The sequence below is a fragment of the Balaenoptera borealis genome (assembly GCF_965194805.1).
Source record: "Balaenoptera borealis genome assembly, chromosome: 1".
NCBI classification, from domain to species: Eukaryota; Metazoa; Chordata; class Mammalia; order Artiodactyla; family Balaenopteridae; genus Balaenoptera; species Balaenoptera borealis.
Genome location: NC_138860.1, coordinates 169283742 through 169293629, shown reverse-complemented (window position 1 = coordinate 169293629; position 9888 = coordinate 169283742). Strand labels below are relative to the sequence as shown.

The following is a 9888-nucleotide window of genomic DNA, read 5'->3' as shown; positions in this document are numbered from 1 at the left end:
GTCACAGCACAGAGGTGGGGTGTGAGCCTGCAGGAAGTGACGGCTGACATCCTAGAGGGTGGGCGGCCCCAAGGTGATGGCTTCAGCCTGGGAGGGACAAGAGGTCACAGAGACCTCAGCAGCCCACATGGAGAGGGAGGGTGGGACCAGGGAGGAGGGACGTGACTGGACACTGAGTGATGCAGATAGGCTCACTTTTCCGTTTGGAAATACTTCCAGCGAGGTATTTAAATCTGCCGTGGAGGGCAGAGACGCAGCACCAGGAGAGCCCAGCTCTTGCTCTGAGGCAGTGGAACCGGCCCGTGATTAGAGTCTGAGGTCCTGATTCTACCCCCTCCAGGTCTGCTGAGTCTTCCGGAGACCTCTGGGCCCCTCGGTGTTTCCATCTGTGAAGTGGTAAGGGTGGACGCCGGTTCCCAAGGTCCCTCTACTCTGATTGTCTCGGATGTTCACTTATAACCGGAGTCTGACTTCACCTGTGATCCTATCGTGTGGGTGACAAAGTAGGGTTAGTTCTTGGGGCCTGGGAGGTCTGGGCTGAGCAGGCAGGGCTGGCCGAGGTTTGGAGGGACAGCCTGGGGTGGTATTTGCCCTGGCCCCTGAGATCTGGGCTGAGTTCTGCTCTTCCCGTGGGATTTACCCGAAGCCCAGTTGCCACAGATCCTGGCCCCCTGGGTTGTGGCTGGGGAAGCAGGTCACAATAGGCACCAGGTGAGTCTGCGTGTGGCATGGGGGGCATGCGTGCAGTCCCAGCTGCGGAAGCAGAAGGCCTCTGGCTGCCCGCCACCCTCACTTCGGTCTCAGGGAAGTGTGGCCAGCAGCAGGTCCAGTGGCTGCTCTACGGAGCGCAGGTGCCAGGCCCAGCTCTGCCACTGACCATTTGGTGACCTCGATCAAGTCCCTTCGTCTCTCTGGGCCTCTCATCCCTGTGCGTAGAATGGGGAACTTGGACCTAGATCATCTCCTGGGCCCTGGCTCTGAGCCCTACAATCTGAAGATCCTGGATTCTGCACTTATCTTTTCTGGCCTCAGTTTTCTCATCTGTGAATGGGAACGCGTGTGTGGAGGAGCCCGGAAGAGGATGCCAACCCTCTATTCTGTGTGCACAACCTGTGTATCTGGCTTGGTCCCCCACCAGTTCTCTGAAGCAGGCTGGGCCGGGCCAGTGGCCCATTTTACAGATGGGAAAATTCACGAGGGCTCTGTGGAGCTCTTGTGGCTGAAGGGGAGGGCTGAGAAATAATGGCCTAGGAACTCTGGCTCCGGGGCCCTCAGGGAGCTGGGAGGAGGGAAGAGGCCCCATCCTCAGTGCAAGCCCTTTCCAGGATGTCGGAACTGCGCCTGGCTGAGGGCTTGGTTGGAGTGTCAGGGATGAGCACCCCCGTCGGGAACTCAAAGGAGAGTGAAGAAAGCCCTGGAAGCATGTGGCCAAAGGATCTCATCAATCTGGAGGCTGGGGAACTGCCTGGCAGGTGGTGCTGAAGAAGATCAGGGAGCTCTCCGATTTGGTAGGGAGGGAGGGGGAAGGGAGGAAAGAGGAGGGAAGGGAAGGGGGTGAGTAGGGAGGGAAGAGGGTGTCTCAGTCTCTACTTGGTGGGCAAGAAATAAGACTTTCTGTTTTACAGTCTTCTTATGTCAGTCTCCTAGGTCTTATTCCAAGGCTCTGTTCTGCTGGGGGTGATGGAATATTTCTGTCCACTTCTAGCTCCCTCCCCACCCCACCACTTGGAGTTTTACCCAGTGCCAAGCTGTCTGGTTGAGGGTTGGAGCTGTCTTTCCCCTCCTTTGATCTACAAAGATTGTTGCCCTCTTGTCCCCCTATTTTAAGAGTTAGAAGGCCCGGCGTCAAGTCCTATCTTTGCCATGTATTTGCTCTGTGACCTTGAGCCAGTGACTTCCTCTTTCTGAGCCTTTGTTTCCCCATCTCTGAAATGGCAACAGCAATAGTACGTACTGCATAGAGTTGTTTTGAGGATTAGATGAGACAACCCACTAGCCAGCCTTCTCTTCCTCTTTCCCTGTGCTGGCAGGACCGCCGAGACCCCTTCACGGTGGCTGACCTGGGCGTGCTGGCCAGCGCCATCAGGTCTTCCGCCAGGCCCTGCCTCGGGTCTTACCCTTCTATGTGGTGAAGTGCAACAGCAGCCCCTGGGTGCTGCATGTCCTGGCCACCCTGGGCACCGGCTTCGACTGTGCCAGCCAGGTGAGCCTGGGCCCAAGGCCAATTGTCTCATTCACGGGCCTGACACTTCCTGGGAAAAAAAGGCCAGTTGCCAGGGGTCCTGGAGTGGGGACTGCAGCACCTTGAACAGGGGATGACACTCACAATCCTCAATTGTTTGGGAAGGAATAAATGAATGAACTATGGGTGTGGTCAACCTCCCACTGGTCCACGTGACTAAGGCAGACAGCCTGAGCGAGTTGAGTGGAAGCACAAGCTTGAAGCCACAGACCCCGTTCCTGTCCTGGCACAGCCATTTCACCTGAGCCTCAGTTCCTTCCTCTTGAAAATGGGGCCAACTATACTTTCCTTAGAAGAGTCTAGAAGCTTAAAGAGCACAATTTGTGCTCAGCGCACTGCATAGTATGGGTTCAGTCAAGGGCAGCCCCTTTTACTCATGCCCAGGTTTCCTGTCCCCAAAGAGTAAAGGGCAGTGAGGCAGCCCCCTACTCTGGCTGTTACCCATGCCAGGTGGAGCTGGAACAGGCGCTGGGCTGGGGCGTGGCCCCCTCTCATATCATCTATGCCAACACCTGCAAGCCTGTCTCGCACATTTAGTATGCTGCCCACCATGGGGTGCGGTTCCTGACCTTCAACAGTTAGGAGGAGCTAATCAAGGTGGCCCAGCACCACCCCGGGGCCAGGTGAGACCAGTGGAGGAGGGGTGGTGCAAACAGGTAGAGACAGGTGGAGCAAGGGACCTCAAGCCTGGGACCCCAGCAGATGGAGTTGGGCTGCAGGAACCAGATGAAGGTGGTCCCATACGGTGACCGGCACAGGCCCAAGCAGCAAAGTACAAGAATTTGGGTCAGTGGCCCGATGCCTTCCCTGGTGCACACTGGTGCTAAATAAACATTGCCTGTGTCTGCATAGATACTAGGCAGAGCCTAGCATTAGGCGGTCTGGCATTAGGCAACATCATGGAAAAGGCACTTGTATTGGAGTCGGGGAGACCAGGGCTCACATTTCAGTTTCATTTGTCACATGCTGTGTGATCTTGGGAAAGTTTTTAACATCTCTGATCCTGTAACGTGGAGACCTATGGAAGGTGTATTTATAATTTTATCCTTTTCCTGCTTTTTCTTGCCTGGGCAGAAGTCTATAAGTAGTGAGTGTGTTCACTCCTTGGGACTCCATGGCTGGACAGTCCAGAGGAACTAGGCAGGGGTGGGTGGGAAGCTGGAGGGAGGTTGGGTCGGGGGCTTCGGGGCTCACGTGCCTAAGAACCCCTGGCATCCTTTGCACCCCTCTCCCAGGCTGGTCCTCCGGCTGTGGACCCAGGACAGTGAGAGCATCTTGCCCCTGAGCGCCAAGTTTGGGGCCAGCCTGGAGGTGTGTGAACATACGCTGAAGTCTGCCAGAGACCTGGCGTTGGCGGTGGTTGGAACCAGGTGAGCGCACTGGCTTTCCCTGCCTGGGAGGCAGGAGTCTGGGTTTCCACTGTCGATCTCCAGCCTTTGGCTTATTGGACACCCTCCGGTCAGCTGAGGCCCCTCTGGACCTCGTGATGCTCCATCTGTCCTCAGCAAAGAACCTGGATCTTATCTGGGATTAGGGTGGGGCAAAGGAGGCACAGGCCCTGGGTGCAAAATTTAAGGGGATGTTAAAACACTTAGTACTCTAGATAAATAACATTTTAATACAATATTTGAAAAAATTTAAAAAATGCAAAAAAGATTCATAGTGAGGAAAATATCAAAATTTTAACTAAAGACAGGATTGACATTTCTGATTTTTCCTTTTGCTTCAGCGTTCAATTACTATTACCAATCTTGTCTTTATTTACATTATTTATTTATTTAATATTTATTTATTCATTTAATATTTATGTATGTATGTATGTATGTATTTATTTTGGCTGCACCGGGTCTTTGTTGTGTCATGTGGGATCTTCGTTGCAGCATGCAGATCTTTAGCTGCAGCATGTGGGTTTCTTAGTTGCAGCATGCATGCAGGATCTAGTTCCCTGACCAGGCATCAAACCCAGGCCCCCTGCTTTGGGAGCACCAAGTCTTACCCACTGGACCACCAGGGAAGTCCCTATTTACATTTTTAATGTTTTATTCATTAGCGATGTTTCTGAATCAATGTTGCTCTTTACAACGATCGCATTAAATGTTCTTTATCTTGATTCCTTAGTGTTGTGGCACCCCCTGGACTTTTGCACTGGCCTCACCCGGCCCTGCCCTGATTGGTTCCTCAGCCCGCCCTGCCCTCTGGCATGGGGATTCGGGGTTCTGAGCACACTCCTTCCAAGGTGGAAGAGAAAGGGAGCCCCTGCAATGAGGCACTGGGAGGGGCCTGCTAAGAGAGGTGACCACCACCCAGCCGTGAGTGCCCCAACTCAAGGATGACCATGTGTCGGTGTTTCTGACCCTGTCTCTCTTCCTACTGACTCTTGCTTTTTCACATGTGTTTCTCTACATGTCACTCGACATGTGTTCAGCTTCCACGTGGGCTCAAGATGCCAGGCACCCCATAGCTTCACGCAGGCCATCACCAACTGCCGGCGCGTGTTCGAGATGGGCTGTGGGGTCAGGCGTGACATGAGTCTCCTGGACATCGGAGGGGGCTTCCCTGGAGAGGAGGGCTCTGACTCCAAGTTTGAGGAGGTGAGAGGGGAGGATGAGAGGGAGCCAGGTGTCCCAGCCTGGGTTTAGGGGACAGAGTGTGTGTGTTTGTGTATGGGGAGCTCGTGGAACTGTGAGTCGTATGCACGTATGTAGCTGGGATTTGTCTGACTATACTTACACAGCCTGTGTGCATATATGAGCACGTGCATATCTGGCTCCGTGTCTTTCTTTAGACATGTTAGTTGCTATTCCCGGTTAAGCTACAGTCGGGTAGAAGTTTGCTATCCCTGAGACCCAGGGAACATTTCATCTTCACTGACTGTGTATTAATTTAAATGATTCCAAATTCAGACATCTCAGGGTGCTATGTGCTATGTGCCCTTGGACAAGTTACATCCCCACTCTGGGCCACAGTTTCTACCTGTTTCCTCCCTAGTAAAATGGCGCACAGCTCCCACACAGCTGTCATGGGAATGAAGGGAGACGATGCAGGTAAAGCTCCCACAGAGGGACTGGCCACATTAGGCTCTGGGTCTACCCCTGCAGACGGTGGGAGTGATCAACACCGCCCTGGCCCAGGACTTTCCCTAGGGGAGAGGCGTCGAGGTCATCGCAGAATCTGGCCTCTTCCACGCAGCATCTGTCTGCCTGATCGCTGTCAACATCATTGCCAGGAAGGCTGTGCTGGAGCCTGGTGGGTGGGCAGGGCACTATGCAGGTGTTCCCCGGCCCTCAGGGGAGAGGATGGGCAGGGAGTCTGGGCTCCGACCCTGGGCGGCTAATTAGCAGGAAACAAGCTTCAAATTGGGTCTAGGAATGAACCTGTTAGTATCACTGTTTTGTTGTTCTGAAATAGACTGGGAGGTGAGAACAAAGACAAAGGGTCTTCGCTATTCCTAAGTAGCCAATGGATTTATATTGTGTTTATGGGGGTAAAGTTACAAAATACAGCCCATGAGGTTCACAGACACCATCGTGCTGGTGTGCACCTTAAATTCATCCAGCAGGCATTTTCTAACATGTGCAAATTCTTATACCAAAAATATAGTGAGTAAATACAAATTCTTACAACAAATATAAGAAGGCACTCTCAGTTGTTGTCATGGCCTGAAGGTTAAGGGTGACATCTATAGGGTAATGGTAAACCTTTGGCAGTTGAGGTCAACCACCACAGGAGAGTTTTTTGATTGTTATTTTTGCAGCAGGAGTGGGGTGGGTTTGCTTTTCTCACAGTGAGCTAACCAGAAACTCCATTTCATGATGAGATGGAGAATATGAATAGATGTCTCCTGCTGGCTTAGTGCTTTTATTCTCTGTGGCTTTATGATAACTGACATGTAAATATTTATAACCTGCTTTAATCTCCTCCCTTATCCTTTTTGACAAATGATTGGCCCACAGCTTTGTAATCCCAAAGGCACTTGTGTCAGCTGATTGCCATTTCTTCACAAAATGTCTCATTAAAGATTATTGTGATAGGAAGCATGATTTCAAGCCATCATTTAACAAAAGTCTAAGTATTAGGGGCTTATTATTATTATTTTTAAAATTTATATCTTTATTATGGTAAGGGGTAATGTGTGTGTGTGTGTGTGTGTGTGTGTGTTTTGGCCCACCCACGCAGCATGCGGGATCTTAGTTACCGGATCAGGGATTGAACCCATGCCCCCTGCAGTGGAAGCGGGAGTCTTAACCGCTGATCCGCCAGGGAAGTCCCTAGGGGCCTGTTATTTTTATTTCCACAATAACAAGAGATGCCAATTATTAAGTATCTATTATGTGTGAAATACATATTTTCTCTCATTTCTGCTCCACAACCCTGTGAAGTAATTTGGGGGCATTCCCATTTTACAGGTAGAGATAGTGAGGCTCAGAGAGAGGAAGAAACTTGTCTGAGGCAGCACAGCTAGCTAGTGGTGCAGCTGGACCTGGGTCTGTCTGATTCAAATACTGGTGCACTTGGATTTGTACTACATGCCAAGCGGAGTTGGGCTCTTGACCTTAGGGATGTCTTGACTACTTCTCGTGACCAACTAGTTTAGGGACAATTGGGGCTGTGGCTACAGGACATGGGATGAGTGACAGCAGCTAAGAAAGCAGGGAGGGGATGGTGGGAAATACACGGGGGAGGGGGCAGAAAAACCAATATTCAGAAGATCTGGGCGTATAAATGCCCAAATGTTATGAAATGCTCCAAATGTTAAAAGAAATCAGTGCAAAATCCTGAGTTTAGATTCAAGAAAGCAATGTCCTAAGAACAGATGAAGAGTGGTTGTGAAGAAACCGGCTTGGTAGTAGGTCCTGTCCAAAGGATCTGGGGGTCATAGGTGACCACCAGCTAAATATGCATCAGGAGTATGATGGAGCTGGAAAGAAAGCTGCCACACGCTTACTTCGGTAACATCAATAGAGGCAGAATGTTTAGATGGAGGGAGGTGACAACTGTGCTGTACCCTGTGCTTGTCAGAGTTGGGCACTGTTTTTGTTCTAATCAGGTTATGTAAGACATGGAAATAACTGTCATGAAGGAGAAGTTATTACTCACAAGTTTCCTCTGGAGAAACCAGAGGCATGGCAGGCCACACAGGGCCACAAGGGGAAGGACCGGAGTGGTTCAGCAGGCAGAAGGACAAAGGGGAAAGCCAGGCCAGAGCCTCTACCGTGGTTTTCAAGGATAGGAGTGGGTGAGGCAGGGTGAGCTGGATCGGCAGGTGTGGGACTGGCTAGTTTGAGCAATTTCAGTGGGTGGTGGGGGTAAGGACTGCCCTGGGGCCACTAGGCCAGAGGTAGCGCCTCAAGTTCAGGGAGCTCCGTCTAGGAGGTGGTTTGCGGTATGGACGCTGGATTGGTTGCCTTGCACAGGAAAGGCGCTCTTGTAAGGCAGTCGTTTGCTATCTCTAGTAATTAACCAGCCCGGGGAGGAGCAGTCTCTCCATGGTCAGCAAGGCCCCAGATGCCAGAGCATCAAGAAAATGGGGGGCTTCCCTGGTGGCGCAGTGGTTGAGAATCTGCCTGCCAATGCAGGGGACACGGGTTTGAGCCCTGGTCTGGGAGGATCCCACATGCCGCGGAGCGACTAGGCCCGTGAGCCACAATTACTAAGCCTGCGCGTCTGGAGCCTGTGCTCCGCAACGAGAGAGGCCGCGATAATGAGAGGCCCGCGCACCGCGATGAAGAGTGGCCCCCGCTTGCCACAACTAGAGAAAGCCCTCGCACAGAAACGAAGACCCAACACAGCCAAAAATAAATAAATAAATAAATAAATAAATAAAAAGAAAATGTGGTTTCTACAGGCACCCCTTTGAGGAAGGAAATTGACAAATTAGCACATCACTGCGGAGCAACCATGATGGAATTATGTCAGGAAGAGGCCGTTTGCCCCCAGTTTTGACTCATGCAGCAGGGGCTCAGGGAACCTGGTCTAAGGTGAGGGCAGAGTACCTGAGACCTGCGACCTGGGGACAAATCCCAGACCTGCCACAATCTCCTGTGTGACTTCTGACGAGACTCAGTTTTCTCAACTGTAAACCAGGGCTCATTGTACCTACTCAGAGTGTAGTTACAAGTTAAATAGCTTAATACATGTAGAGAGCTTAGAACAATGCCTGGGCTATACATCATGGTATGTTAGTTAGATTATTCTTATGAGGAGAGGAGGAGGAGGGGCAGCACTCTGATGCGGGGAGCAGAGGGGCATGGGACAGCAGAGGACAGGCCCCAACCATGCATGGGTTCAGAGAAGACTCCTGGAGCAGGGAACAGGGGTTATCCAGCACCGGTCAGAGGGTCAGGCCTCCCCCAAGGGTGCTGGGCTCGGGTGTTGAGGATCAGCAGTGAGACCTGGCTGAGCACAGCTCGGTCCTGCCATCTGCCCACTCTCAGGAGGCTACTGGAAGCTGCTGTTCTATCTCAGCAACGGCCACTACGGCACATCTGCATTTTCCCAGGGAGCCTGAACCCAGGATGCCCATTGTGGTGAAGGTAAGGAGAACTTTCTGTCGCTCTGGCACCTCCCAGACCCTGAGACCCCCTAGTCCAGCCCTCTTTGGGCAGGGCTCCCTGCTGCCAGGGGGAAAGGCGAAAGATCTCAGGTTATCGGTGGCTTGACAGATTGTCACACCTCGTGCATGTACCAGGATGTGTACGTGTGTCTATGTGTATTGGCAGGTGCACTTCTGCGTGTGTGCCTTTCTCTGTGTGGGCCTGTCGATTTACACCTGCGCAGGAAGGTGGGTGTCCAGGTCCATGGGTCTGTGGAGGGGTGTGTGTGCAGCTGTTTGGCTGTTTGTGTTTCCCTGTGCATTTCTCTGTGTCGCTATGTTTGTGGTTCCAGAGTCCTTGAATCTTGGAGATGCAGGAGACTTAGGAAGTAGAGATTCTCAAACTTTGCTTCACGTTAGAGTCATCTGGGAAACTTTAAAACGCCCCTATGCCCAGACCATGCCACAGACCATTGATATCGGAACTTCTCATTGGTTGGGACCCTGACACGATCCTTTGTTAAAACTCCTCAGGCGTTTGCAGTGCAGCCAGGTTTGAGGCCCGGTATTTTGAGTGATTATTAAATAAAATCTTCCCACTTTATAAATGGGAATACTGAGGTCCCATCTGTGTCTGCACTTGTGAATTGGCAGGGCAGGAGTATGTCTCTAGAGCATAAGCTCCATGAAGGCAGGGTCAAGAACAGTGCCTGGCACACAGGGACCACTCAGGAATTGGTCAGAGTGGGTGAATGACAGAGTCCTTGCTGATATCTTCCCTCTGGTGCCCTGGGGGCATGCCCTGCAGCTGGGGAGCGAAGGGGGGTGCATCTTCCTTCTCTGATTCCACCCCCCCCACCATGTCCCTGCAGGACCTCCGCCCCAAGCTGCCCCTCTTCTCTTGCACCCTCTACAGCCCCATGTGCAATGCCTTTGACAAGCTCTTCTTGAAGGAGGTGTAGCTGCCCGAGCTGGACGTGGGCGACCGGCTGGTCTTCCCCTCCATGGGCGCCTACACGTCCGCCATGAGCTCCACCTTCAATGTCTTCCCTCTCCCCTCCATCTGCTGCGCTGTGGGACCCGAGCTCAGGTGTCTGGGGGAGGTGGAAAGGGG

General features: G+C 52.1%; 1 pseudogene across 1 annotated transcript; it reads left to right on the top strand.

Moving 5' to 3' along the window:
- Positions 1 to 737: 737 nt before the first annotated feature.
- LOC309621727 (ornithine decarboxylase-like) lies at positions 738 to 8750 on the top strand (annotated as a pseudogene). Its single transcript has 8 exons — positions 738 to 851; positions 1473 to 1508; positions 2031 to 2203; positions 2693 to 2865; positions 3478 to 3612; positions 4668 to 4833; positions 5341 to 5488; positions 8677 to 8750. The product of its transcript is annotated as an ornithine decarboxylase-like (transcript).
- Positions 8751 to 9888: the final 1138 nt, after the last annotated feature.